Source organism: Taudactylus pleione, unplaced genomic scaffold, assembly GCF_031769625.1.
Source record: "Taudactylus pleione unplaced genomic scaffold, aTauple2 ptg000007l, whole genome shotgun sequence".
NCBI lineage: Eukaryota > Metazoa > Chordata > Amphibia > Anura > Myobatrachidae > Taudactylus > Taudactylus pleione.
The window spans coordinates 16,843,257-16,871,013 of NW_028284410.1; the positions used below are offsets into that span (position 1 = coordinate 16,843,257).

General features: G+C 43.0%; 1 pseudogene; it reads right to left on the reverse strand.

The window, feature by feature from the left end:
- Positions 1 to 23,892: 23,892 nt before the first annotated feature.
- LOC148542930 (uncharacterized) lies at positions 23,893 to 26,745 on the reverse strand (annotated as a pseudogene).
- Between the last annotated feature and the right edge of the window lie 1,012 nt (positions 26,746 to 27,757).

A 27,757-nucleotide genomic window follows, 5' to 3' on the forward strand; every position in this document is an offset into this window, starting at 1 on the left:
CGGACTTATCTTCGTTCAGGCTCACGTCCTCAGCATTCCGGCGTCGGGATTAAGATAGGCGTCTGTATTTCGGCACCTATCTTAAATCCCTTGCCGGGATTCCGATGTTAGTATTGAGACCATTCCCCTATGTTTATGTGGCAGCTGTAATCCCACCCGCCCTATTGTTAAGTGACATTTACGGATGCAATAAAAAAATGAGGCAAAGGTTTTTTCCTTCTAATTACTGTATTTTAAAAGAAAAAAAAGTGACACATTACAATACTCTGAATTTGGGTCTCTCTCACTTGTATATTATGGAAATAAAAATTATAACAACAATTAAATTAACATTGCAGAGATAAACATGTCACTACTAGTAGTTTGTTATATATTGCTTTTTTTTCAATATTAAAAGATCAGACATATTAAACATAGCTGATCATTTGAACAAGACTATGGGGGGTATTCAATTAGGCTGCGAAAAGACGGAATCGGCGATAATTTATTGCCGATGACGTAATTTTCACCTATTTCAATTATCTCCGTATTCAATTTCAAAGACTTTTCGCAGGTTCGAAAAGTCTTTGAAAAAAAAAAGGGGATGACTTTTCACCATGTTTTACATGGCGAAAAAAAGTGCAGAATTGGGGTTTAGGGGTGCAGGCTTTCAAAAATTAGCCTGCACCCCTGGGAATGTCATTTAAAAATAAACTGTGTCTTAAATAAAAAAATAGGGACACCCCAAAAAAATTAATACAAAATTTTGGGTAAAAAAAAAGGGGGAAACAGTGTTTAAATATAGGGAATTAGATTCAGGGGTATTCTGTAAGTATGCAGCAGGTGTTTTCTAGAATAGGATATTAACGGCAGGTGCAATATTGCAGAATTTTAAAAAAGTTACTTTAAGGACTTAAAAATATGCTAGTACCCATTTCCATGTACCCCAAATCTGATGGGACCACTTAAAAAAATGAAAAGAAAACCCCTAAGTGCTCTTCTGCATCACTTCAAAACACCTACCGCGGCTATTTAAAAATCAGACTTTCTTCTGCAGGCGAAAACGGGGGTACCCATAGTGATCCCCCATGCATGGACATCTTTAGGGAGGTCCTACAATTAATTTCCCGAAAATTGCCATTTTTTTGGTAGATCTCAAATCGCCGGGTCCCGTTTTCGCTAATTTTAAATTGAATACGGGGATGAAGCGGGCACGCGCCAGATACTTTATCCCCAGAAAAGCTCCGATGTGGAGCGAAAAGTCCAGCATGGATTTTTCGCTCCATAATTGAATATGGGCCTATAACTCACCTAATGAGCTAGTAGTTGAAATCCCTACTGTTTGTGTAATAGACTAGTTCAGGGGTTCTCAAACTATTTTGCTCTGGGACCACATCTGACAAAACATTTTTTTACAGGACCCCAGCAAGTTACCGCCAAACAATGCCCCTATATATTTATAAGTAGCACTTTTGATTTTTTATAATAATTATTTATTTTGAACGGTCAGGCAATTATACATCGAAAAAAACATCAAGGCTGAGAGATAAACAGATCAATGCAGACAAAATAATTGTATAATAGCATGTTGTGTCCTGGCGTAACAACATGACACTTTTCAAAAACTAGAACATATATATATAAATATATAATAAAAAAATATATATTTCTTAGTTAATGAGATGTGTGAGCTTGTAGTGTTGAACACAAATTCTTGAAACGGGGCTTTGTGACTCAGATAAAGGCGAATGTCATCTTCAACAGCAAGACGGGATCTGTACTTACTTTTCAGTAAAGTCAAAGCTGAAAATACAGCTTCACAAAGGTAAGTAGATGTGAAGGGCATCAGCACCTTCAATGCAGCAGATGACAGCTCTAGGTATTCCTGTTGAACTGATATCCAGAAGTTTGCAAGAGGTTGTTCAGAGTGTATAGAAAATGCGCACCCTGAATATATATATATATTTGGAAGTGCTACCTGTGGAGACAATTGATATATACACAAAAAGAAATACAAGTTCACAACTCCTAATTAACTGATTATATATAAATAAATACATTTTTACAGTAAATAGAGGTTCTTGGCATAATCTTGGCCAAGGTTATGGGCCTACCCACCACATCCGGGTAACCTCTGTAGGGTAGGTCCCTAACATACTAGGGATCAAATCCAGAGCGCAGGACACCCCCAAACTAGCCCAGCTAAGCCACCCCCAAGGCACCACTCTAATAAGAAAAGTGAAGTATAAAGGAAATAGTTAAGAGCAGCCACAGCTGCATATAAAGAATAAAAAGGTGAAATACATATATAAAAAACAGATAGTGAAGCGTTAAAATGTGTTGTAGGAAAATGTGTTATAATGCGGTGCCCTGAAGCAGATCAACGAAGGCAATCCAGGGGGACCCACGCCTCAAAAATGAACCAAAGCTGCACTACACATTCTAAATATTTGCAGGACTTACCTATATTGTGCCTCTGACTGGTGTGCATATTACAATGCCAGGCTCCATGCTCTAAACCAATGTAGTAGGGGTACTAGTCTGAGTGGAAAGTGTCTCAAGCTTTCAGGTGTGCAAAGCAATGCACTGATTGGATTATATAGAAAATGGGCCTTAGACTGCACACCCTGAACATATATATATATATATAGAGAGAGAGAGAGAGAGAGAGAGAGAGAGAGAGAGAGAGAGAAACCACAGGGGCTCTGCACTCACCATAATAACTAACAATAATAATGATAAACATAATAAATAGTGGGGTTTTGGTTCATTAATTGATCAATGCATTTAAGCTTGCAGCCCCCGTCACAGGACCCCACTTTACTGCAAGTCCCTACTCTATTGCTCAGAATTATAACATGGACATAGCCATCACATTAGTGTTAAACTCAGGGTATGCTATCAAGGTTTACAGCTCAAAGCAACTTTGCTTTTAAATGTGAGACAGTTACCAAGCACACCTGTTGCAAAGCACCTAGGAAAACAGCTGACACAAGTTAGATAACTAGTTAAAAAGGGTGCATGAGAAAATGTGATCACAAAAATGATTAATTATAAAAATTAATCATAATAAACAAAAAGCACTAATCCACGGCACTCTCCATTCCTAGATTTGGGGTGCAACATGGTATGTGACCACATTGTTTAAATAGAAATCACAGGGGCTCTGCACTCACCATAATAACTAACAATAATAATAATAAACATAATAAACAGTGGGGTTTTGGTTCATGAATTGATCAATGCATTTAAGCTTGCAGCCCCCGTCACGGGACCCCACTTTACTGTGTCAGCTGTTTTCCTAGGTGCTTTGCAACAGGTGTGCTTGGTAACTGTCTCACATTTAAAAGCAAAGTTGCTTTGAGCTGTAAACCTTGATAGCATACCCTGAGTTTAACACTAATGTGATGGCTATGTCCATGTTATAATTCTGAGCAAGAGTAGGGACTTGCAGTAAAGTGGGGTCCCGTGACGGGGGCTGCAAGCTTAAATGCATTGATCAATTCATGAAACAAAACCCCACTGTTTATTATTATTGTTAGTTATTATGGTGAGTGCAGAGCTCCTGTGATTTCTATTTAAACAATGTGGTCACATACCATGTTGCACCCCAAATCTAGGAATGGTGAGTGCCGTGGATTAGTGCTTTTTGTATATATATATACAGTCAGGTCCATAAATATTGGGACATAGACAGAATTTTCAGATTTTGGCCTCTATTCACCACCACAATGGTTTTGAAATGAAACAAACATGATGTGCTTTAACTGCAGACTTTCAGATTTAATTTGAGGGTAATTACATCCAAATCGGGTGAACGGTGTAGGAATTACAACAGTTTCAATATGTGCCTCCCACCTTTTAAGGGGCCAAAAGTAATGGGACTATCAACTCAAAAGCTATTTCATGGATAGGTGTGGGCTATTTCATTATCAATTAAGCAGGTAAAAAGTCTGGAGTTGATTCTAGGTGTGACATTTGCATTTGGAATCAGTTGCTGTCAACTCTCAATATGAGATCCAAAGAGCTGTCACTATCAGTGAAGCAAGCCATCATTAGGCTGAAAAATCAAAACAAACCCATCAGAGAGATAGCAAAAACATTAGGTGTGGCCAAATCAACTGTTTGGAACATTCTTAAAAAGAAAGAACGCACCGGAGAGCTCAGCAACACCAAAAGACCCAGAAGACCACGGAAAACAACTGTGGTGGATAACAAAAGAATTATTTCCCTGGTGAAGAAAAACCCCTTCACAACAGTTGGCCAAATCAAGAACACCCTCCAGGAGGTAGATGTATATGTGTCAAAGTCAACAATCAAGAGAAGACTTCACAAGAGTGAATATAGAGGGTTCAGCACAAGATGCAAACCATTGGTGAGCCACAAAAACAGGAAGACCAGATTACAGTTTGCCAAACAACATCTAAAAAAGCCATTACAGTTCTGGAACAACATCCTATGGACAGATGAGACAAAGATCAACTTGTACCAGAGTGATGGGAAGAGAACAGTATGGAGAAGGAAAGGAACTGCTCATGATCCAAAACATACCACCTCATCAGTGAAGCATGGTGGTGGTAGTGTCATGGCGTGGGCATGTATGGCTGCCAATGGAACTGGTTTCCTTGTATTTATTGATGATGTGACTGCTGACAAAAGCAGCAGAATGAATTCTGAAGTGTTTCAGGCAATATTATATGCTCATATTCAGTCAAATGCTTCAGAACTCATTGGACAGCGCTTCACAGTGCAGATGGACAATGACCCGAAGCATACTGCAAAAGCAACCAAAGAGTTTTTTAAGGCTAAAAGTGGAATATTATGCAATGGCCAAGCCAATCCCCTGACCTGAATCCGATTGAGCATGGATTTCACTTGATGAAGACAAAACTGAAGGGAAAATGCCCCAAGAACAAGCAGGAACTGAAGACATTTGTATTCGTTGTAATTCCTACACCGTTCACCTGATTTGGATGTAATTACCCTCAAATGAAATCTGAAAGTCTGCAGTTAAAGCACATCTTGTTTGTTTCATTTCAAAGCCATTGTGGTGGTGAATAGAGGCCAAAATATGAAAATTCTGTCAATGTCCCAATATTTATGCACCTGACTGTGTGTGTGTATATATATATATATATATATATATATATATATATGTAATTGGAAGTGCTACCTGTGGAGACAATTGATATATACACAAAAAGAAACACAAGTGAACAACTCCAAATTAACTGTCTCAGCTTCAATGTCACTGAATGGTTTCCTAATCCACCCTTCTGCTTTTCCATCCTTCTCAGGAAAGTACTGACGAAATTGCTGTTTATGGCTCTCCAAATGGCTGATGATAATAGGTTGCAAATCATGTTTTGGAAGATCATTGTCATGCAAAAAATCATCCAACAAAGGAAATGCTTCAAAATTGACACTTTCCACACGAGTGTACCACAAGGACAGCTTCTTGATCCAACTTTCAACCTTGTCAGTGGATGAAAAAACTGTAATTTCTTGTCCTTGGAGGGAGGTATTTAGCGCATTTAACCGTTCAAAAATGTCTGCTAGGTAAGCTACCATAGCATACCACTTGGCATCTAAAACATTTTCAGCCAGCAGAGAATCTGTCTGAAATAAAAAAAAATGTACTTCATCCCTAAGCTCAAACAAACGGTTGACCACCTTTCCCCATGATAACCAGCGTACTTCTGTGTGATAAAGTAACTGATGGTGCTCAGCTCAGCTCCCATCTCCTCACACAAAACTCTAAACAGCCGTGCACTTGTTGAACTGCTCTCAATGAAGTTGACTGTGTACAGCTTCATCTAGAACTTGTTTTAGAGCAGGTGGCATTTTTTTTGCAACTAGGGCTTGCCTATGTATAAATGCAGTGAGTCCAGGCTGCTTCTGGTGCAACAGCTGGCTCTCTGGTCACTAGACTGTTGTTTCCAGTCATTACTCGAGCACCGTCACTGCATATTCCAACAGAGCATAGCCATTCCAAGCCAGAATCAGTGACAAAAGCATCCAAAAGTGAAAAAAGTTGTTCCTCAGTAGCACGTGGTGGTAGCGGATGGCAGAACAGAAAATTTAGTTTTTCATTATTCTCAAATTTTATGTAGGTCAGCATCTGAGCAGCCCCGACACATCTGTCGTTTCACCAATCTGAATGGCAAAAAAAGCACTTTGCTTAATTTTGGTGGTGACTTGCTGTCACATCTCTTGCCATGCTGTGAATCTGCCTAGCAATAGTGTCATTAGACAAGGGGATCAAATCAAGCTGAGTAGCAACACTCTGCCCAAGCATAATAGAAACCATTTCTTTGGCACAAGGTAGAAAAAAGCTTTCTCCAATGTTGTGCGGTTTACCCGTTTTGGCTATCCAGTATGACACCACAAATGAGGCCTCAAGTGATTTCTCATTAACTGTAGCTGCTGTTTTTAGCACAGTTTTTTGGCCGCATAGTTCCCTTAATTTCCTTTTAAAATAATCAAGCGGTTTGGTTTGCAGAGAACTGTGTTTTGTCTGCAGGTGCCTGATCATTTTGGATGGTTTTCAGCTTTCTTTAGCAAGAACTTCGCCACACACTACACACTGTGGACGTGGTGCTTCCTCAGAACCAGCCCAAGTAAAACCATATTCCAAATATATTGGATCATATTTCCGTTCTTTCCTTTTTATTACTACTTGAATCTTCGCTGGCAGCACATCTTTTGCTGCTACTGGCAACCAACTTGCCATCATTGCTCTGCTTTCTGCCACTCTTAATACGCACATACAGTTTATGCCTCATAATCCCCCTCCTATTTTATGCCATTATGGGGTACATGTATTAACTGGCAATATGGGGAAGAAGTGGTTGCCCTATCACCATAGCAGGGACAGCACTGTCCCAGGTGGCAGGGGCTGGCGGCTTCGGGGACTGCACACGGGATCTCGCGATGCTTGCATTATAATGCCCATTGGAGCCGGCTGGGAATGAGACACAGTGCATCAGCACTAAGCTGATGCGCGGTGTACTCAGGCAGGAATCACTGGAGGAGTGAGTTTTCACTCCCCCACTCCAGCAGCTGAGATGTTCTTGCATCTCATCATTAGTGCTTCCTGCTTTGCCTTAGTAATGAGACAAAGCAGGAAGAGTTATAGCAGTACGATCCATGCTGCTATAATAAATACGCCCCTATATTCCTTATATATTTTTAAGACCATCATATTTCTTATCAGTGCCGTAGCTAGGCATTTTGGTGCCCTCTGCCCCCCTATATTTTAAATAGGGATAGTGCGCAGCAAAGGCATGCTGTATAAATAAAGGTGGGCGTGGCCTCACCGGGATGTGACCACACAAAAGTACCAGTTAACATTAAACCCCTTTATGCATGCAACGCCTCAGTAGAGCTCCTTATACACATTATACCACACAGGAGTACCCCTTATACCACACAGTAGTGCCCCAAACCCCTTTATTCATGTTACGCCTCATAGTAATACCCCTTATACATGTTACGCAACACAGTAGACCCCCTTATACACATTATACCACACAGTAGTACCCCTTATACACATTAAACCACACAGTAGTGGCCCTTTTACACATTATGCCACACAGAGCCCCTTATACACATTACGCTGCACAGTAGTGCCCCTTATACATGTTATACCACCCAATCACAGCCCACACTCTTACTGCACCAATTTAGCTATCACTGCCCCCAATCACAGCCCACACTCTCACCACCCCCACTTATAGCTATCACTGTGCCCAAACACAGCCCACACTGGTCCAATTTGTAGCTATCACTGCCTTCAATCACAGCCCACACTGCCCCCAACTCCCAGATTACTGCCCTCCTCACACAGCCCCCACTCATAGCTCACTGCCCTCCTCACACAGCCCAATCACATTTCCACACTGCTCCCCTCAAAGTGCACCTCCCTCACCTGCCCCCCTACAGGACACACTGCCCAAACCCCCCCTCTTACCCACACTATGCAACCCATATATCTCTTCCTCACAGCCAGCCCAGTGCAGCGTGCTGGCTGTGACTACTCCACATGGTGAGTGAGGCACTGGCTGCACCGTCCTCCCTGTGGCCCCAGGGCCGGATTAAAGCTAGATGGGGCCCGGGGCGTTTCAGAAAGAGATGCCCCTATTTAAGAGGTAGGCAGATGATGTGTATGTGTATTTTTTTACAATACATTATGTGTGTGTGGTTGCATGTTACAGTTACGTACCGCTGAGTTCATCTGTTACATTCCACCGATCTCCTCTCCTGGGCAGTTGCTTCTTTAAGTCCGAGCCTCCAGAAATGTAAATGTGTGAATCCTACCACCATGTAAAGTGGGGCCAACCACAGGCTGTGTATAAGTGTGTGCTATATATATCTATATATATATATATCTATATATATCTTTATATATAATTTATACGTACAGCATCAATACTCCTTATCTACTCCCAGATGCTATTACTGTACCCCTCACCTCACATAGAGGGTCTGATTCAGAGGTGGGCACTAGTAACAAGCGCCCAAAGTTTCACTTCTGTGCATGTGTCAGAGACGCACTGCTCATTCATCCCAATGGTTATTGCAGGGGAAGCATATTGGAACTGCATGTAAATCCATGCAATTTCGATAGGCATTCCTGGGTGGTGGCTAATGGCGGTGGGCGTGTCAGTGTTAGGAACTGCAGCAAAAGATGCAGTTCCACTGGCACTGGCAGCCATGATCTGACAGACCTTCTCAGCAACCATAGGGTTGCTCCAATTTCCAATGGTACAGCCGATGTTTGATCGGTGGTTCGTCTTTGTGCGCACATTGACAGATTTGTGCCGCGGCTGGTGGGCGACTCAAAAGGATGCCCACCATCCGCAGAATTAGCATAAAGACGCAGTGCTGGTTGCAAACATGTTGCAGCTGTGTTAGCGTAGGATGCTTAATTAGGTCATTAAATGCTCTATCTATGTGTATGTCGCTTTAAGAGTGATTTTAAAAGTTACATAAAGTTGAAGTTTCAGAAAAACATGTTGTTCACCATACAGTCTGGAATAGAGAAGATAAAGTATTATCAGGGGTGGAGACCCTTGGACAGTCTGAAGATAACGAGATAGAAGATGCTGACGAGATGGCAGGCAAGGATAACAACAAGAATGTGCATCGTAATGTCTTATGTTTATCTTATCTACATGTCCAGCCAGTATTGGGGGGCACAAACAAGTTGTTTGTGCCAATGCATAACGCTGACTCATGGTGACTAACCTTTTCAGACCCCTATAAATAAAGCCAGCACTCGTACCATTCTTTAGAACGGTCTACGCAGTGCTATGATGTGTAACTACATTGTTGTCTGTGTCTGATTTGTTCTCCAACCATGGTTGTCTGTTTGTCCGCTTGCTCTGTCTTGTAACGTAAGCTACTGCTGATTCCAGATACATCGAAGGAAGTAGTGCAGCTCTCAAAACTACGCTCACATCTTGGTGCATTGGCCGGGAATCCTCAACATCTGGAAACCACTGACAGATCATCTCCTAGGGGGCCGAGGACGAACTGAAATCCAAATCCGCGGTGAGTAAGTGAAAGCTATGCATTTGCATCTTCTTACTCTATTCGGTTCCTCCTTGGGATCCCTGGGAGCGTTCAGTGGGTCCGGATAAGCAGGTATTCCAAAAAGAACCCGCTGTATTTGGAATCTACTGTTTTATGCGTGTGTACGCTTAAACTGTCTTTTTTCCTGCTCACTATCACGTTTCATATCCAGTATCCTTATCTGTGCTTTACAGATGGGTTTTTTTTTTGTAAGTAACTAAAGATTAAAAGTGCCAATTTGTGGCATTTTTCCAAGTATAGCCTCTCATACTGCACATATTGCAATTTGAAATATTTAATTAGACATATTTTTAAGCATTGTAATAGCACCAACTTGAAAATGTAATGCATTAGAGATCTTTTACAAGTCTAATTGAATGGTATAACAGAAATACAGTAAAATAACTAGGATTGTTACAAGGAACATAAAGAAATGTGTGCATGTTGTAGTGGACATTTTAAAGTTATGATTGGGAATGTTATTATGGGGAAATGGTGAGCGGGATGGTTAGAGGTAACTTGTAGAAAGTGTACCTGAAATATTTTGATGTTTGTTTGTAAATGAGAACTGCCGGAGAATATAGTTTAAGTATTAAGAGATCAAAAGAAACAATTGACATTAATGCTTGTTGGAAGTTATGTAGGAATTGAAATATTGATGAAATGTTTGTTTAGATGTCATTACACCAACTGTACTTATTGCTGGGTAAAGATAGCCAGAACAGACGCACTAGGAAAACTCACAATGCGTATTGTAATGATAACACAGTACCACCACTAAAGCAAAGGGGAAAAGGAGCTTTCAGTGGTCATATAGTGTGTTCATACACTGACCTCAGAAGCAGGATAGCTGCTCACATAGAAGCTAGTCTTTTGTCATAACAGTAGCACCAACTAAAGTTAACCAAAGTACACTACATTAAAAAGTGGGGTGTGGCAGACCCCTAGATAGGTGCCTTCCTTGAATTGTGCACAAAAATATACTAGAATAGCACTGCGGCTACCCAGACGTGGGAACGCAGAACCAGCATATGCTAGAACAATTGTGCTCACCCAGCGCTAACAGGTACCAAGTACATTGCGGCCCAATTGCGGGACAGTAAGCCTAGTTAGCACTAACAGGTAACCAGTACATTACAGCTCAGCTGTGGGCAGTAAACCTAGTTATGGGGGCACAGGTTAGTAGGGAACCAGATAGTTCAGAAGAACCCCTACAAGTAATTGGCAGCACCCAATGAGTTGAAGAGATAAAAGCAAGTGGGGAGTGGTCGCACCGGGTGGGCTGCCTTGGTTCCGGGCTAAGTATCTGGACGAAGGGCGCCTCATCCGTTACTGATCAATATCCCACAGCTGCAACCAAAAGGGTGGCGACACCCGATGGGTTGCCTCTGGTGATTCGGTGGTCGGGACAGAAGGGTTGGTGGCACCCGTGGGGCTACCTTGGCTCCAGGCTAAGTATCTGGACAAGAGGCGCTTCATGTGTTGCTGACCTGATTCGATCCCTACTCCGGTGGTATCCGGACCAGAGGCACCTCATGGGTTGCTGATTACATACACCTCCTACCAAGACCTCCAACAAATAGGGAACTTTCACACAAAGTCCCTGCATACATTCACATACAATAACACGTACACTTACAAATTAGTAAGGATCCAGGTGGTTCGGATGACAGGGAAGGTCATGACGACGGATCAGGAAGGCACCAGAAGCCTATAGGAGGAATACTGGCCATATTCCTGTAGGCAGGCTTCACAGATGCTAGAACGTGGCAGGTTTTAGCAGGTTAGCTCAGGTAGAGAAGTAAAAGGTAAATGCTCCATATACCCTTTCACCACAATGCATTCACACCACCAGCAAGACACCCAGATGTACAGCGATACATACGTTACATAGAATTCTCCCCAACATGACTGTGCACAAAGTCAGTGAGGGAAAGTAAGATATAGCTTACACAATAGGAAATTGAGAACCACAAGAAAAGATACTTAGAACAAGCATTGAACACAATTAAAAGTAACAGTTGTTTAAAATGACGTAAATAGTAATTAACAAAGGTTAAATGTATATTTATCTGGCAGTGCTCTATATGTATAAGGTACCTTTTAGTTTTAGTTTAGATGCAATTGTATAAAGTTGAATAATACTGCAAGCAAGTGGTTGTCTGTCTCCTCCAAAGGCTGCTTTAATTGATTATAAGAAACGGCTAGCAGAAAGAGAGGGGGGAGTGACTAGGTCACGTCAACTACCAAGCTGCAGATATAAGATAAGGATTTATTAAAGGTTTTTGTGGCTGTGTGCATCATACTTGAGACGTGAATGCACGACCACAAATAAGGAAGGTATGTCATTTTTTTGCATACAGCACGGATAATACAAATTCATGACAGGAATACAGAATAAGGAAAAATGTTTTAAATTATAGAAAATGTAAAGTACGTACAGGATTAATGTTTTATTAAAGAATGGTCGACCAAAGAGAAAGTAAACGTTTATAAAGTTAATGATCAAAGTTTAAAAATATTAGAAAGTTATTTAGGATATATTGTACAGATGATAACTATGGTCTGTTTAGCTGTCTGCTGGTAAAGGATGTTTCAGATGATTGCAAAATCACGTTATGAGTTATAGTTTAGAAGCTCATTACATTTTTTTTAGGACATTTTGAATTGATAATCTGAGATATAGAGATAACAGCTACATCTGACAATATCAGAAAGAAAGAAATTGCAACCAGAGCTAATGGCAGGGTCAGAGAAAGCTCTAGCTGATATGACACTAATAAGCACGGGCACACCAGAACCACCATCAGATGAAGTGCCTCCAATATGTCATACCCAAGACCAATGTGTTGGTGATGAAGCAGGACACTTGAAAGAAATTCAAGAGCAACGCAGACCCTGGGCATTGTCCGGTATGCAAGATATAGTGGCTTTGTTCGCGCCAGACCTCCGTAACAACAATAACTAACTGATAGAGGCAACGAACAACATAGAAACCACAATTGATATAGAAGCTCAAACAGCAAAGCAAAAAGGGAATCTTGCTTCAGCAGCACCTAACATCAGGCAAAACTTAAAGCAATACCGTGACCAGTCTACACAAACACCCAAGAGAAGGATTCCTTTAGATGCAAATAAAATGAAGCAATGGATGCTATGTTTTTTCTGCAGGAAAAAAGGTCACATGAAAAGAGACTGTGACAAATACAAGAAATGGCAGAAGAAACAGAATCAAACCCAAGCATAGGATGTAGGCGCTCCCTTGTACCTCCCACTTCATACTACTGACCAACTCCAACAAGACAAGACTAAAGGTAATGTGATTGTTACTTTACCCACTGGTCAGCAGTGTGAATGTTTAATGAAGAGCGGAGCAAAGTGAACAAGCCTATGATGAAGAGGAGGTACCAAATAATCTATTAAGAAAACAAACCAAGCACCTGTCCGCTGCAAGATTAACCAGGTATGAAGTGGTTTTGTTAAGCACATCTCATGTAACCATTTTAATATGCACAAGTTCTTAATCCGGTAACTCATCTTCCTATCAATGATTCATGAGAGGGAAAATGACCTTGTGAAATAATCCCTCAAGTAGGAAAAAGGTACAGATGAAGTTGAATCATGGGATAAGGAAGAAGGTACTGAGATTACAGATGAAGACAGATCATGTAATAAGGAGGAAGAAGTTGTCAGAAGTTGTTAGTAAAGGTAGTAAAGAAAATATACATACTTTTTTTCCCTCAACATGATTGTTTAGCTCTTATGTAAGTTAAAGTCAGGGCTCTTCATCATGTAATGGACACTCCTTTACAGAATCCTGAATGTAGATGGCTCCAGATACTATGTTAATGGGAGCATACACACAGGATATACAGACACTTCAAATACAGACATCTTAATTTTCACAGCACTACCTCCATAGTGCTCAGCACAAGAAGAAGAATTGTGTGCACTCAAGGAAGCTGGAATCTTGGCAGAAGGACAAACAGCCAAACCTCTACAGAAATTCCAGGTATGTGATCCACAAAGTTGTCCCTACCTGAAGAAACCAGAAATTTTAATCAGCTATTCATTGCCCTTGAACTAACATCAGAAAGAAGCAATTGTAAAGATACAGGCCCCTACCCAGAGACAGACACCAGAAGTAAAAGGTAATGCTATTGCAGATATAGCAACATTGCAAGACCCAGTAACTGTGTACCAAGTTCAAGTACAAGAAGCTCCAGTCCATGAGGACACCTTATAGCACTTCCAGGAACAGGTTTCCAAGGGGGAGAAGGAATCGTGGATAAAACATAGGAGCCGTAAAAAAAGAATGAACAAGGTATATGGGAAAAATTACAACAAGGGTGTCTACCAAGGGCTTGGTATCTAATCATGTTAGATATCATATGAAAAGATGAACTGTACAAAGAAAGTCAAATTGTGTGGCAACAGTGGATGGCACCAGAATTCAATGCAGCAGCATGCGGGATGCAGGAAATATGTAATCCAGGATAAAGAAAAGTAAAGACCTTAAAGAAACATACCCCAAGGCCACTCTAACCTTTTCAGAAGCTGCAGAAAGAGTACCTACAGCTATTTAAGAGACACACCAGTACACACTATTTAAGAGACACACCTTACACACCAGTATAAAAAGTAATAGGAACAGGTAGGCCCTGATTAGAATGTCTACCAATAGTTTAGGTTACTATTAACCCCTATAAAGACACAAGCTTTGATACAGTACCTAAGACAGGGTGTTATTTCCCTCAGCAGTTACAGCATAATCATAAAGATTTAACTCCCTATGTACAAGCAATGTGTAAAGCTTTAACTAACCTCCATTGTCAAGTATTCTCTTCCCTTCCAGATCCAGACTCTGATTACAGTACTCATTCATTGAGTCCAGGGGACTGGATCTATCTCAAAGACATGTGTTATTAAATGCTCTATCTATGTGTATGTCGCTTTAAGAGTGATTTTAAAAGTTACATAAAGTTGAAGTTTCAGAAAAACATGTTGTTCACCATACAGTCTGGAGTAGAGAAGATAAAGTATTATCAGGGGTGGAGACCCTTGGACAGTCTGAAGATAACGAGATAGAAGATGCTGACGAGATGGCAGGCGAGGATAACAACAAGAATGTGCATCGTAATGTCTTATGTTTATCTTATCTACATGTCCAGCCAGTATTGGGGGGCACAAACAAGTTGTTTGTCTGTTTGTCCGCTTGCTCTGTCTTGTAACGTAAGCTACTGTTGATTCCAGATACATCGAAGGAAGTAGTGCAGCTCTCAAAACTACGCTCACAGCTGCTACTGCAGATCCATCCACCTCTGAATCAGGTGCATTATTAATACACCCCCACCCACTACCCAGATAGCAGTAATATACCCCCTATAATATTACTACAGCTCCATTCACTACCCAGACTGCTGTAAATATACCCCCTATATTACTACACCCCCACCCACTACTAAGATAGCTGTAATATACCCTCTATAATATTAGTACACCCACTACACAGTTAGCAGTAATATACCCCCTATAATATTACTACACCCCCACACCTCCCCATATACTTACCTGAGCAGGAAGTAGGCTGCTTGCTCTCAACATACTGTGGAGCTCCAGGGGAGGAGAGAGGGACAGACAGGAGAGAACAAGAGAGGACGGGGTGGCCACTAGGGAAGTGGAGAAGCACAGACAGATGGTATAGGAGAGAAAGGGGCAGGGCTTCATGGAGGAGATGGGGTGGAGTCTCAGCCGGGAGAGGAGGGAGTAGAGGCATCCTCCTCGCAGCCCATTGGTGGCAGTCCAGCCAGTGTGTGTGTGAAGGAAAGTGCCCAGCACAGCAGCAGTGCGGCCCTCCCCTCTTACCCTCAGCCAGTGCGGCTAGTGTTAGACACTGAGCCTGCGCTGGATTTAATGCTAAAGAGGCATTTAAAGCATTGTGGTGGGTGGCTGGTTCCGCCCTCAGGGTTGTTCCGCTCTAGCTACGGCCCTGTTTCTTATATGCTTGTATGCCATAAAAATATATAAGAAAGATGATGGGCACAAAAATATATAAAATGATGGGCATGGGGGTGATGTGTATAAAATTTATGCACATTACCCCTCCTTGCCCATCACATTATGGCATAAAAATATATAAGAAAGATGTTAGACATGAAACAAACAAGGGAAGATGGACAATGGGAGTAATGTGCATACATTTTATACACATCACCTTACTTTGAATTATGACCATAGTTCTCCATTTTACTTACTATAAAATAAATGTTCTTGCTCTTTAATACTTAAAGCTGCCACTAGCTGGGGCAGCATAGAACCAGCTCTGGAACGACTACTACACAGTAACGCAGGCTGTGCTGCGGCTCCTTTTACTGTGACTGACACGTGGTGATGCTCGGACGTCGTGACATGCGTGTTAATCACCGTGAAGGAAGAGGAGCCGGTGGGGGACTGCTTGTGCAAACACAGCCGCGGATCATCATAGCAGTGGGCACCAAGGACTCGGGACCGGTCCGGGGTATTTACCTTGGGTGAGTTGCGACCCCATGCTGAGATGGGAGCAACCCACTCTGGGGTCGCGACCCACAGTTTGAGAAAAACGCTGGACTAGTTCTGTTTCCAATCACTTCTCTCAGCAGTGTTTCAGAGCTAGTGAAAAAATGACCTAAATGAACTACATGAACTGATCATTTGAACTATTCTTTTCAGTGAACTACTGTAGATCATAATGGACTGATCACCAAAATGAACTAGATTTCCCATCACTATTGCTAAGGGTCACTTTGTGGATATGTTTAAAATCACAGGTGAGGGAAGAAAAGGTATGGCTGCAGCTAAGGCATGAGGTGGAATTGGGGAAGAAGCATATAGATGCTATAACAACTGGTTAAATGGTATGCTGGTTTTTGGGGCTTGCTAATTAGAATTGAAGCCTTCAGAATACTTGAATGCTTTGAAGTACATACATTTGATAAATGGTATGTATTTTAAATCAAAAGGGACTATTTGGTTTTCTTACGATGAAGCATTTCATAAGAAGCAAGACGGGCATATCATCATGTCTTTAGGCTTATAAGATGTGGTGGTATGGTTAGAGGTGACGCAGCAGAGGAAAGTGGGGATGGAAGTAGCTTTTAGTAAAAAGCAGGCAGGGGCAGCTAGATCAAAACAAAACACATTTCAAAAAGAAACGTGTATTGCGTACAATGGGGATAACTGTGACAGAGGGGCAAGCTGCCATTTTCCCCACCTTGTGCCATTTGCAGAGGCCATTCTGCCAAAGTGCCAAAAAGTAGCTGCACTAGCAGCTTCCTCAGCGGCAGGACCCTGCAATCGAGTTGGGTATAGCTCTTTCCCCGGTAGCTTTTCCAGCGGGGGTGGCTGCACAAACGGAGGCATTCCCGAAGGTATGTCTCCGTTTGTGGGCGGCCCTACTGACATCACTAGTGATGTCAGTAGTGGACTACCTGCTCTATTATAATCGCGACCATCGCCAGGGCCGCACACACACTGTGGGTGGTCACTCACAGCTGTGCGAGTGGCCTGGAGGCCGGTCAAAAAAAAAAAAGAAAAAGGGACACCCTGATTCAGAGCGAGAGCACGCAAATAGCGTGCGCCTCTGAATCAGGCCCACTATGTCAGCTGACTGCTGCATCAAGGGGGAGCTGGTCAGGGGGGATTAAAGGAGCAGCCCAGGAAGTGTCAAGTTGCCAGTGCCACTGTATTCACAGCCCTTGCTGCGTGAGGAGAGAGCGCTCCTGTGTTATTCCACAGAGTGATTCCTGTGCTTTCTTCACTTAGCACCTCTGGCTCCATCGGCGCTGCCAATACCCACAGTCTGCCCAAGATAAGACGGAGGATCCTGTTTCCTGTTTATCTTACATGGGTATTGAAATAGATACAGTTGCAGGGTGCTGCTATTTACCAAGGGATAAGGTGCAGCATTTAATCGGCCAGATCAGTGGCTGTCTATTGAGTAACAAGGTGAAGCTTAGAGAGGTGCAATCTCTTGTAGACAATTGTATCGCCGACGCACTTTCACGTTTTCAGTGGATGAAATTCACACTGCTAGCATCTACTGTGAAGCTTCATGGCTTAAAATGTCCTCCTTCTGTCTGGCGGAACATTGAGCTGGGTTAGAAGGATTAGCTGCCATGGCTTTGGTATTGTCCAGGAGACGGGCCTATTCCACAGCTTGGAAGGATTGGGAGCAATTTTGGGCTTCTAGCATATGTGAAGGTAAGACTTGCAAACAGAGCTTAAGCGCTTTTGTTTGGGGATGTTACAAACAAATTCCTGCCAATGCCATCGATAACGATGGCATTGGCAGGGATTTCCTATTTTTCTAAGATTTATGGGAGAAGAAACCTTATAAAATCCTTTTTAATTTCTAAGGCTACAAGGGGTTGGGCTAAATCAGAAGGGGTAAAGGAGGATAAGAGGTGCCCCTTAGATCTGGACTTGCTTAGAGATTTAAGTAGTTGCTTAGCCAACGTAGCTTACTGTGAGTTATAAACAATGTTGTTTTGGACCTAATTTTCGATGGACTTCTTTGGGGCATTTCGAGTTTGCAAATTGATAGCCACTTATAAGCAATCGGTACAGACAGGACTACTTTCAAAGAATGTGGTCCAAAAACCTGAGGCTCTTCTTTGCAAAATTCACAGTTCAAAAACAGATCAGTTGGGTAAAGGTAAATGGGTGACAGTTCCAGCTCAGGTTATAGTAGATGCGTGTCCGGTAGCCGTAGCGCAAAATTATACAAGAATACGTCCTGCAGATAGCAAGCATTGGCTAGCACATGCAGATGCCTCACCGCTTACAAAATTTCAGTTTTCAGCAGTGTTTAAGTATTCTTATGGTTAGATGCAGCATCTTACGGCACGCATTCATTCCATATAGGGGCGGCTACCTGCGCAGCAGAAGCAGGTGTCACTCGGATGGTGGAAATCAGCGGCATACAAAAAATACATACACAGCAATAACGCGCTGCTTGTGGGGTAAACCCAGGCTTTTATTACCCGTCACTATTGTGGGGGAAGGGATTTGCCCTAAAAAAAAAATTCCCTTTAAGTGGAACTGGATTAGCTGAGTATTCTGAAGGGTTTTTTTTTGCTAAAAAGGTTTTTACCTTTGTCTGGGTTGCCCATCCTATTGCGCTCCCCTCCCCCCAATCCCAACCATTTGTGTTACATGTTTGTTTGAGAGCATGGAGATGATGTGAGCATTGAGATGATGTGGTTTGGTTTAGTTAATATTCATGTCCAATTATATCTGTTACAGATGTTCTTTGGTCCTCTTTTTTAATTTGGTTTTTGGGTCACTTGTTCATTTATTGGGCGGCCCACTCGTCATTGGCCATGTAGGCTACCATGTTACTGGGTGGTCAATTGGTCAGGTGGATAGAAGTCAGAGGTCTAAAATGGGAGGGGAAGGGTCATTTAGTTGAAGAATCCATCGGAAAGTGGGAGCCCCTAGGGTATCTATGATTCATGCCAGTGGTAAAGACCTGGGAAATTTGATTGGTATCAAACTGAACAGTAGTGTCCAAGCAGATGTGGATAGGTGGCATTCACTTTATGGATCAATGCAGATCATTTGGTCTGATATTGTTCAATGTCAGGTTTGGAGATGCCCTCACAGAAGACCGGTGAAAAGTTAATGCTTCCATCAGTAAGTGCATTATAAGCTTAGGGGGTCTGGTAGCAAGATATCCAGGTATCCGTTATGATGACCCCTTATCCTTTAGAAAAATATGGGGTTTATCTTAGTGAAGTAGGGATAAGGGTATTTCTGAGGGAGATTTGTTCAGTCTTACAGGTGGCATTGTAGGATTACTTGGTGGTGGGCTGCAATCTCTTGAACGCTGCTTGGTGGGAAAGCATTGCTTCTCATCGGTCAATAGTGGTTGCAAGTAGTAGCTGCGGGAGCACCTTCCCTTTCGCAAGGCAAGCTATCTCTGATCAAAGGGGGGACCTGGGCTTCTCCATTAAGATTAGGTCTCAGTAGTGCTAAGCTAATAGGGGGGGGGTAGGCATCTGTGGTATGAATACCCTTAAATTGCTAGAGAGAAATAATCGCTGTCCAGACAATTATTGTGGTTCCAACACACAAAAAGTTATATTGCAATAAAAAGAAAGTTACACACTTAGATCTAACACAATTAGCACAAAGAGCAAGTAAATACACAGGTACTAACCGATACATACGCTAGCGCTCTGGAATCCAGTACTCAGCCATCAATCCTGAAGCCTGCAGTCATCTAATAAGGGAAAATGACTCCCTTACAGTTCACAGAGCCCTAGCTTATATACCACACAGATCACATATACAACAATAGAGACGAGCTGGCATGATTCCATTAGTTCTTGCTCCTTGTCATTCTGTTCATTGGTTAGTTCATATGGTATCATCAGAGCTATGGATTAGCTTTCCAACTGCTTCTTTGTGTAGGTTTCCCTCCGAAAAACTAATAAAAAAAACACTACATACAGAGAAACATTCTAACCTATAATTCATATCTTGCGAACGCCTGCTGCGATCTCCTTGTCGATAGAACCGAAGCTCTGCAAATAAACAGGGGTTTAGAATGGTACCAAACATGACATGTCTACTAGCTTCTATACCTTAAATATCATATGTATACACTTTACAACATAATTATTCGCTAATAAAACCTCTAATATCACATTTAATGTGAAGGAACCTATTTATAAGTTATTGTATGTGTAAGTGTGAGAATATTGTGTAGTTTCGCTAGTTTGTGTGGGTTCGTGCGCACTTCAAAGGTGTGTGCGTATGCATGTAAGTCTATGAGTGTGTGTGTTATGTAATTCAGTGTATTTGTGATGGATTAATATATATATTATCCATTTCTGAAATATTTTAATATTTAGACATTGCCTGAACCAAATTCTAAGTTGTAAATAAAGGTTTATTTCTAAGCAGGGGGAGACCCCCAGCTGTCTTCCGTTGCCACCTCGTCTGATAGCTAATTCAAAGGATTTCCTCTGCCTATTCAAAGTCTAAATGCCAGTTCCTTTGAACCAAAACAGTACCGAACAAAAAGGCACACAATTGTTAATGATCTGCAGGTTCCCAACAATGATTCCCAACCTTGCATTTAGACTGTGTTACATTTTTAATTATTTGTTACAGGCATACTGTATCAGCATGCGGAGTCTCCCAAAACATATGCAAACACCCACAGACATACACACCAAACCTGTTTTCCACACTAAACCTTGTATTTGTCCGTATCGGAATTGCGCTGACACAGAGTAGCGTCCAAGTAATTCATCATCAGACCATAGACGACTAAATCATCAGATAATAATTGCAAGCGATCATATCCAATTATCTGACTTCGACAGCGGTCGTACAGCCACTCCCTCATTGATAGTGAAGTATATCTTGGTTAGAACTGAAATTAGCAATGCTTTCTTTAGCCAACTTCTTTTTCTATGAATTAAAATTTCTGTGTCTGGTCTCGTTATTTCTAGTTATTGGTTATTAGTATTATTCAGTTAGATTAACTTATCTTGCGGTTATGAGACTATAGACAACTTAAAGAGAGGTGACTACAAAGAAGAAATATAAAAGTGGCTCTGTAAAGAGATTCCAGGCTTCACAAATGGGTCTGAAAGAAGCAGATCATGCGCCAGGCCAACAGAAGCTATAGAAGACAAAGGATATCATTGTAGAGCCAGAGGAATAAATAGTTCAAAATATTGCTGAAGGAACAATACAGAAAGATGCTGCAGTATCAGTATGTAGTGCAGATGAAGAGCTGTCACTGTATGAAGTGAACCAGAATACTCAGGAGAAAACATAAGAGGGCCGGCATCACTGAGACACATGGTGAAGAGTCAAACAGTTCTGCAGAATGAGATATAATTTTTTTCCTCTTTCATTTCTAGCTGAAATATGAAATGTTCTGATGCACCTAAAGCATTATACAGTATTTCTGTTAATTTATATCTTATGAAAGCTTATCTTGTAGAGCCATCTTCAGATGTTACTTATATGCTGCCATTACATGCACATCAGGTGGAAGTGCCATTCAGAGGAAATGGCTCTTATTGTGCTAAAGGTCAAAAATGGTTTTTTCAACTTTTATGGCATTTTGTAGCAGTCAGAAAAGTAACTTAATTTTTCAATAAGCAAATTACTGTAGCACCTGATGAGGAACTGAATGTTAAAAATCAAAACACCACATCTGATATGGCAGTGACAATAATGATATCAGGATACACTATATAAAAAAAAATCTAAAAATAGGGAGGCATAGTCGAGCTGCTTAAGGTGGCGGATGCAGGTTTTCATAGCTCTGCTCTCGTCTGCAATTAGGAGACCTCTCTTACCTGCTGTCTGTCGCTGCTCCGGGCATTGCGCTCCTGAGTGTCCCGGCTGTCCATAGAGCTCACTCCTCCACCTTCCTTGGATGACCTCCTTAACCTGGGCTGTGAGCTCCATCCGGCACCATATTGGATCCGCCCGGCCGTCCAGCTCACTCCAGTGGCTGTCACCTAGTGAGGCCGAGGCTTGGTTGTTACACACTGCAAACTCTGCTGCTGCAGTCTATGTGTCTTCCCTGGGATTACCTGCAAAACTAACCCAATGATGGGCATGACCTAAGGAATAGGGCATACTGTAAGACTCTCCCCTGCTGGAATTGCTTGCCTTCCTGCTCCTATAATGGGGTGAGTGGTTCCTGCTGTGTTTTACACTCCACTAGACCCTTACCTTGCTAGGATCTACTCCCCCACACATTTCATAAATCAGCAATCTCTTGCCCTGCTGTCTGATCCACGGACACAGCATAGTCTGCCAGTGGGCTGGGTGCTGACTTGTATTACAGCCATTCCTGTGTTACAATAATCCTCTTTCTGTGTCTAACAAGCACCTGTATAGCCTTAGAAATTTTACTCCCTAGTGCTCCCATTTACTCCTAAGTGCTGTCTGCTGTTTTTTCTATGTGATATTTACTACCTGAGGGACCTTTGCAATACTTGGATGATGTTTTTTTGATCACAATATTGCCTATACTCAGAATAGGTGCCACGCCTCCTTATATTCCTCTAGTGATAATCTCAAGTTTCAACTCTCCTTCACTTATATATATTGGGTTATTTGTGCCCCCTTTGCTGTCAAAATAACAGATCTCCAAGCGGACAGCCCATGGCAATCCACTATCTATCTGCCTGTCAGCAATACAATCCCAGTGCAAATACTGTATGGCCTGAACGCTGCCTCTCCTGCAGAGCAATTACCCCCAAACCACACATACACTATGAGGGCAGTGTGTGGTGACTATATTCTACAAATCTACTTCTCTGGACCCTTTGCATTTTTGTGATTGTGGCTCTCATACCTGCAGTATCTCTCTTATTTTCCCATATTGGTGCAAAACAAGAAAGGGGCACAGACACCTGTTCCCAAGAACTCAGGTGACACTTATTCGCAGTCCAGTTTATTTTGCTACCTCACACCTGATGCTGACACCTTCACAGAGGAGGCCCATTCTCTATCTGCCTCATCTCAGTCTTCAGTGCTAGGCGTATGGAGTCTCTGTCCTACCCGAGTCCGGGAGCTAATTCTGAGGCTATAACGGAGTATGTTCTTGCCCATCTCCACACTCTTCCAACTAAAACTGACCTCCCTAGGAAGCAGGACTTGGACCTCGAGAAGAGGCTCTGAGACACAGTCAGGGCGGAAATGCTTGACATCTCCCAAGTCACCCATCGGATGTCTGAGCTGGAAGACCATGCTGGCACTGTTAATTCTTTCCAAGCTCAACTACAGGACACTATCTCTGCTCATGCCCAGGAGCCTAAACTAATGCAACATCGTCTAGATGACTTAGATAGCAGAGGTCGTCGCAACAACCTTCGTGTTATTGGGGTCCCTTAAGATGTACAAGATCCAGGCATAGTGGATGTCCTTAATAAGATCTTCAATGAGATTACAGACGCAGATTCTGATAACATCATTCTCTTTGATTGAACTCACTCTGCTCAGGTGGTCTTCTGACAGAAGCCCTCAGAGATATCATTTGTTGCTTGCATTACCACAGCGTTCGGGAGGACGTCCTTAGTAAAGCACCTAAACTGGAAGCTACTGAGTTCAATGGTAGACCAGTTCACGTCTTCCTTGACCTTTCATGGAGCACCCTCCAGCAGAGATGCCTCCTCAAGCCACTCACTGATGCCTTCAAACAGAAGGGTATCAAGTTCCATTTGGGCTTCCCACTTAGCATTCATGCCTCTCACAAAGGATGTCAAGCTGCTCTTCAAGACCCTGAGCACTTGGAAAAATTCTGCACCACCCTAAATATCCCTAAGCCATGTCTTGCTGATTGGACCTAGCTGTCATCTTGGCTGGATCCTCATTGCTTGCCTCCACAACATGCAACAAGGCAATCAGTGCAAGGCCACAAACGTGGTGCTCCTTCTCCACCTCCCAATCGGTTTGAAGCTGATACCTGAAGACTGTTTTTATTTCAATGTGAACATATTCTCTTCTCTTATGATAAGGGTTTATTCAGTTTGATTCTCAGCATATGCTTAATGCAATTATTTCATATGTTATGTTGCTGAATACACAATTCCCTCGATAGAGCTTCTTCCAGCATATGGCGTCTATGCTGCAGGAGCACTAGCCCTTTCTTGTCCAAGTTCAGTTTCTTACAGCAGATTTTGAATTAGGTAACACACTAAATGAAATTAGGATTTTGGTACTTACCTATAAATCCCTTTCTCCGATTCCACAGGGGACACTGGAGCCTCAGTACAATGGGGGTATAGAAGTGGGTTAACCGGGAGCTGGCATCTTTAATAAAAAAAAACTGAATGGTGGCTAGCTCCTCCCTCTCTATACCCCCCCCAGGTCAGTCTAAACAACTGTGCCCGAGGGGAGCTGGAAAGAAAGGAGGAGACAGAGAAACCACAGCATTCATATCTAAAGAAGTTTAACAAAAGACAAACCAACATTCCAATCAGACAACAGGAAAATAAACAACCATCTGAATCAGGAAAAGAGAAACAATTTCAGGCAGAGCAGTGCAGGGTGGGTGTCCAGTGTCCCCTGTGGAATCGGAGAAAGGGATTTATCGGTAAGTGCCAAAATCCTAATTTCTCCTTCATCCACTAGGGGACACTGGAGCCTCAGTACAATGGGGATGTCCCAGAGCTCACATCCTGGGTGGGAGAGAGCTGAGAACCCTGCAAAACTGCACGGCCAAATTCTGAAGCGGAGGCCGCAACAGTATCAAAGCGGTAGAATCTTAGAAACGTGTGCTTGCCGGACCAAGTGGCTGCTCGACAAAGCTGGTTTAAAGAAACACCACGAGCAGCCGTTCATGAAGGTCCTACCGAGCACGTGGAATGCGCTGTAATGGAAGCCGGTGGTTGCCTGGAAGCCACCACATAAGCCTGTCTGATATCCATCTGGATTTAGTTTGTTTGGAAGCCGGCCAACCTGGTCAGGCCAAATCAAACCGAACAAACAAAACATCTGATTTACGGAGCGAAGCAGTCCTGTCGACATAAATCCAGAGCGCTCTGACTACGTCTAAGGATTTAGAAGCTGGAGACTCATCCTTAAACACAGGGACCACAATTGGTTGATTTATATGAAAGGCAGATACTACTTTTGGAAGGAAGGATATTTGTGTGCGTAATTCCGCTCTATCTTCGTGGAAAATGAGATAAGGAGGGCGGCATGATAGAGCACCAAGCTCCCACAAACGCCTTGCTGAGGCGAGTGCCAAAAGGAGAACCACCTTCCAAGTTAAGTACTTTATCTCCACCCTCTGTAATGGCTCGAAGGTTTCAGACTGGAGAAAAGCCAATACCGAATCTAAGTCCCATGGTGCCGTAGGAGGCACAAAAGGAGGTTGAAGCCTGACTACTCCCTGGAGAAAAGTCTGGATATCCGGAAACAAGGCCAATTTCCTCTGAAAGAAAATGGATAACGCAGATATCTGTACCTTTATGGAACCCAGACGAAGACCTGCTGTTAAATCAGCCTGAAGGAAAAGAAGGAGACGGGATACCTTAAAAACTGATGGAGGTGAATTGCGTCGTTCACACCAAGTGACATACGCTTTCCATATTCGATAGTAATGTTGAGACGTAACCTCCTTGCGAGCCCTAATCATAGTAGGAATTACACTTGATGGGATTCCTTTCTTTCTGAGAACGGCCCTTTCAGTAGCCATGCCTTCAAACGAAGCCGCCTTAAGTCTTGATAAATAAACGGCCCCTGAAGAAGGAAGTCGTCTTGAAGAGGATGCGGCCACGGCTCGTCTACCAACAGATTCCTTATCTGCGAGTACCACGCTCGTTTGGGCCAATCTGGTGCTATGAATAGCACTCTGACATTCTCGCGTTTGATTCTCTGAAGTAAGCGAGGAATTAGCGGGAAAGGAGGGAATAAGTATGCATAGCGGAACCTCCATGGTGTTGTCAGTGCATCCACTGCTGCTGCCTGTGGGTCCCTGGTCCAGGAACAGTAAATTGGTAATTTGTGGTTCAACCTCGATGCCATGAGATCGGCCTGTGGACAACCCCACCTGAGAGTTAGTTGGTGAAATACCTGAGGATTGAGCGACCATTCCCCCAGAAGAATGTCCTGCCGACTGAGATAATCGGCCTCCCAGTTTTCCACTCCTGGGATGAAGATAGCACAGATCCCCACTGCGAACTCCTCTGCCCAAAGCAGGATTCTGCTTACTTCCCTCATGGCGGCTCTGCTTTTGGTGCCGCCTTGCCTGTTTTTATAAGCGACCGCTGTGGCATTGTCCGACTGTACTCGGATTCCCTGACCCTGTAACAGAGGATGCGCCAGCTGGAGAGCATAAAATACTGCTCTTAACTCTAGAATATTTATGGGCAGTCCTGCCTCCCTCTGAGTCCACTGCCCCTGAAAATGCTTTCCCTGGGTCACTGCTCCCCACCCTCTTAGATTTGCGTCTGTGGTGAGGAGAATCCAATCCCAAACTGCGAACTGTCGTCCTGTCAGCAGGTGCAAGGGATTCAACCACCAAATGAGAGATGTTCGCGTCTGGGGAGACAAGAGGACTCGCTGGTGGAGAAAGAGGTGGGATCCTGACCACTGGGAAAGAAGGTCCAGCTGAAAGGGGCGGGCATGAAATCTTGCATACTGAATCGCCTCGAAGGTCGCCACCATCTTCCCTAGCAGGAGGAAACAGAGATGTACTGACACTCTTCGATGCCACAAAATCAGGCGCACTATGTTTTGAATGGAGGAGACCTTGTCCTGGGGCAGAAATACCTTTTGTTCCACTGTGTCCAATATCATGCCCAGGAATAGCAGACGTTGTGTCAGAGTCAGGGAGGATTTTTTTAAATTTAGAATCCACCTGTGTTGCAAGAGAAGATTCCGGGTTAATTGAATGTCTATTAACAATCGAGCTACTGACGGGCCTGGATCAGGAGGTCGTCTAAGTATGGGACAATGACTATCCCCTGAAGCTGCAGCAGGGTCATCATGACGGCCATGACTTTTGTGAACACTCTTGGTGCCGACGAAAGACTGAAAGGTAGGACCTGAAATTGCAAATGCGAGTCTAGGACCGCAAATCAAAGAAATGCCTGATGAGAAGGCCAGATGGGGATAAGGAGATAGGCATCCTTTATATCTAGGGACACAAGAAACTCGTCTTTCTCGAATCCTGCTATAACAGATTGGAGAGACTCCATCTTGAACCTGAAGGTTCGAAGGTAAGGGTTTAGATCCCTGAGATTGAGAATGGGTCTCATTGGACTTCCAGTGGGCGGGCATCGAGTATGGCCGCTTTTTAGCCTAGCTCCTCACAGCGGTCAAAGAATCTGGATCCATCCTGTTGGATTTCTAAAATTATTGGACTGCCTGGGTCTCCTTGGATTGCCCATTGCTTGGGAATTCAGGAGATCCTTACATTGTCTGGGAGCTTTTTACTTTTCCCCTTGAATCCAGCCATCAATCTGGATGGCCTGCACGCCGACTGATAGTCTGTTTGGCGTGAAAGCACCTTGATGGCTGTTGGTTCCCCCGGTGTCATTTCTAAAACACGCATATGAAACCTAGACCTATCCCGGGGTGCCACTTACCTGCTGCCTGTTGGCCTGCTTCTGCAGGGGTGTCTCGGTGCGGCTGTTCCCTATGAGTTTGGCACCGGTGGGGCCTCGTGGTGCGGCCG